Source organism: Formica exsecta, unplaced genomic scaffold (genome assembly GCF_003651465.1).
Source record: "Formica exsecta isolate Colony F162 unplaced genomic scaffold, ASM365146v1 scaffold677, whole genome shotgun sequence".
Lineage (NCBI taxonomy): Eukaryota > Metazoa > Arthropoda > Insecta > Hymenoptera > Formicidae > Formica > Formica exsecta.
This window is the reverse complement of record NW_021853441.1, coordinates 118372-122714: the sequence shown is the minus strand read 5'-3', so window position 1 is coordinate 122714 and position 4343 is coordinate 118372.

The window sequence follows — 4343 nt, the reverse complement described above, 5'->3', positions numbered from 1 at the left end:
AATTCACGATACCTTCGTAACATCAATTTTGCCTGTCTCCATCTCGTATAACGTAATAGGGAACGACGTTGTTGTAATTTTACGCCACGGCATTTTCTTGCGGCGCTGCATTTCGAAGAGACGAGGGCTTTCTTTTTTCTCCTCTTCGCGTCGCCTTTCTTATTTCACGCGCGACAGCTCCGTCGTCTAACGCGGATTAAATTAAGCACAGGTGTTAAGGAGGAAGAAACGGGGGAGGGGGAGCAAGGGATGAAAACCAAACCCATTCTCGGTATTTTCCGATGCTTTTAATTGTCGCCGTGTACGACCGACGACGAGTTATTACGCACTCGAGCGACGTCAAGCCGATTCTCCGCCAATCGGGAAGGACGTGTTTAATGTTAAGCCTCTTACGGACAATAATAATTAAGGGTGGATCGTCCGAAGGTGCCGGTGGTTGGACCGATGGAAAATCAGCCCGTCCAACATCCGATAAAACAGTCGTGTTTGACGCTCAATGTTGTCCCGTCTAAGAGGATTTCGCAATAATTATTTAATGAACAACCGCTAATGCGCGCATGAATAATTTACCGAGATCGTAAAAATGTAATGATATAATCGATTTTATGGGTAGCCACAACACATGTGTTGCACAAGAGATTCGGTAAAAGATTAAAATTTAATTTAGTAGACATTATTTTTATTAAATATTGTGTATAAGCCGTGAACAATTGATATTATCTAATATAATTAAAACAATTATATATATGTATATAAATACATATACGTGTGTATAAAAATACACACATACATTGTTACTTATGACATTGATGAGAAAAATCAAGTGTTTCAAAAATTTCAAAAAGTTATTTTAAGAAATAAATATATCACTTTAAATATACATCATTTTTATTATTTATTCTCTTGATAATATGTAGGCTATAAAAAAATCTCTTTTTACATGTATATTCTCTTCTTCTTTTGCTGTCTCTTTTTAGTATTAAAAACACATACTTCAACTCTAAAACAATTCATAACAATTTCGTTGATAATTATATGTGTATAAAATAATAAATAAACGATGTATATAAAAGTATTTGTTAATTTAATCTATTATTTAATTATCAATTTAACTTTGGCTATAGAAATGTAACATTGCAAATTTTCATTCTATATATATATATATGTTATACATTGTTATATATACATGCAAACTTAATTGTAGATCTGTGTTTTATATAGTTTGATTATCAGAAATTAATGATGTATATTCACCCCGTAATACGTTTTTTTTCGCTCATCATTTCCACGGAGCCTCAAAAAAGCAAAGAACTCTAAACGAAGGGGAAACTCTGGAATCAACATTAATTTACAATTCGCATGCATAAATCTTTCGGGGCGCGCATTCACAACCTCGAGAAAGAGAAAAGAGGTCGAAAGATCTAGAAAGAGATATTAAAAAACATCGTCGTGTTTACCTCATCAGATTCTCATCAAGTGTACGGGGAAGAAGGGGAAAGAATGATGAAATTGAGAAATGAAGAAAGAAAAAGAGAAGTGTTGGTTTTTACTACCAAGAAAAAAAATTCCTGAAGAAACGCAAGGGGAATATAATATTATATAATATATAATTTCATATATAATTATATGAATAAAGATAAAAAACATGTATACAAAAAAGTTAATGAAAAGAATAAAAGTGTGTCGATCGCGCTCGTGCCAGATAAATTACATCGAAAAGCTTGCGCTGTACGAGACGATTCCAAATTATTGTCCACCGTGAAATGAAAGGGGAGCTTATAGAAGGACGACAGGTCGATGGAGAAAGATCGATCGCGCAAGAGTGAGAGTTTTCGCGAGCGGCGATCTATACGTCGACTATAAATCGCGAAATTCATCTCTCGATCGAGTTGCGCGTCTATAATGGTAACTGAATTCGAAAACTTTTTTCCATGGTCGATGAAAGAGAGAGAGGGAGATCTGTGCGCAATTTTACACGCGACAGGAGCTCCAAAGAAGGTAGGAAGACAGCCGTAAAATTTTATGATCAAAACGAAGGAAACGGCGGATGCGTAAGAATCAACTTCGTTTTCTTGATCGCAATAACGGGCCAATATCGAAAGAATTGCCAATTTGTTTTCGGAAATTTGCCATATCACGGATATTCCGATGTCGATAAAACTAAAAAGTAGAAAAGAAAAAATCCGAATTTATACGCGCGTTTCTGTCTAATTAAAACTGACAATGAGGTATAGAAAAATAAAAATTGGCTTATTATCACCAAATGATTGTTAAGTGATTGGTTCGTGTCCAATGGGGGAGGGGGAGGGTATTCACGCTTGCAGAACAATTTTAATTCAATAATCGATGAAACGAGAGCACCAGAGATGAGCTGGCTTAAATCGGTTCGATCTAAATTGATGCTCTAAAGCATACTCCATTGAACTTAATCGGTAGACAAGGTATCACCTCGATAAGAGGATGCATTTCGCGCTGCAAGCAACGTGCAAAAAAAGCGGGAGACTCGTGACGAGAGTGGTTCGGGGCGAGAAAAAAAGAGAGGCAAAGAGCAGGACGAAGAGGAGCTTCTGCAAGATAAATGGACCAGCTGGCGTCCCGAACGCGTCACGGATGAAGGTTACGCGACCTCTGAATACATTTCCTGCTCGCGCGTCGCCCTATATAGTATGCATGAATCGATATATATGGTACTCGACGACTCGATTCCGCGAACCGTCCCTGACTCGCGTCAGCGTTTAACTTCCGTTCCGCTTTACACAGACGGAACTTACGATCTCTCAAATGTTGACACGACACGACTCACGCCGCGTGTCATTTGTACATCGTGCGTCTCTCCTTCGGGTTTTCCATCTTTCTCGGTGTCGAGTCACGTGTCTAAATTTATGGAAATACTTCGAAAGGCGAATGACCAGCGTCATTTTATGACGTAGATGCAATAAATTGTCATGCATCTGTATACGCAGATCATAGTTTCTTCAACTACCCTGTGTACATTCATTTGTAACTCGTCCAATATTTTCGAGTAAAAATAATTTTAAAGAGAAAAATTATGTAAAATATTTAATCTGTAAAAAGATGTTCATTTTACTAGAGGAAATAAAGTGTTCTCTGGTAAAAATCACTGGCAACACACGCCGTATATAAACTGTAACCGTTTGGGAAGGATTAAAATCACGATGTAGTAGTCGATTTGCCGTGATTCGTGAAGGGTTAAATTCACTTTAGCCGGTCGATCGACATTTGATACACCGTGCAATATATATAAGTAGCGTGCTTCGATGCACTTCTCTCTTGGAATAGCGATGCAGAATAAAACCAGAGAAAAATCGGAAAACAAGAAAAAGTGAGATTTTTCGATATACGGGCTTCCTCGGATCGAAAGTAGAGAATTTTCACTCGCGATAAAAAATATATAATTTCCGACGTTTTTAGTCTAAAAAATAAACGAATTTAAAAATATTCATCAACTTGCCTATAAAATTCAACGTCGTTGCACGATGCAACAAAAATTTTCCCGTTCATATAATACTCGCTTCCATTTCCAACGTACATTTAATTCTAAATGATCCGTATTCTCGTGACACGTTTAGCATTAAATGTGGGTCTCTAAACCCCATCTCGACGCCTCGTCAAATAAAACTCAGGCTCATTTACCGTCAAATACTGCTCTCTAATTCTCATTTCGCGTTGACATTAACTATACGGCATCGTCATCGTAATAGAGAAATAAAATTCAAAATCGGATACCACATAAGCGGCATCTATCTCTCTCTCTCTCTCTCTCTAATTTCCATTTCGCATTTACGCCGGAAATACTATTTCCGTATTTCACACGAAGCAAGCCGAGGACTGCATTTACCGTTGAATTCGGTCGCGCCTCGTCGGCGTTATCCGGGCGACCGCATCGAAACAGTTGGATCGAAAACTTGCTCTGTTGTTCTCGTTGCGACGAACAGACAGACAGACAGACAGACGGACGGACAGACAGACAGACACGGCGGTTTCGCTTTCGCGTCGACGATGCAACGCGGCGGCGAGGCTGCTGCGTTCGTCGAACGTCAATGGCACACACCGGCAATCTTTCGCGGCCGATTCGCTCCCACCGTCGATCCAGTCAGCCAGCCAGCCAGCTCTTTTAGCTGGACCGGCACTTTTTGCACCGCTCCACGATGACAGGACGTTTAACGTATGAGCACAAACGATCGACGGTCGTGCACGCACGAGCGACGTGCCAGGACCTCTCTTTGTCGGGGCTCCTTTTATTTTCTCCACGATGGGCACGATTCACCGCCGTGATCGAATTAGAACTTCTGTTAACCCACCGTTTCGTCATCCTCTTTCCC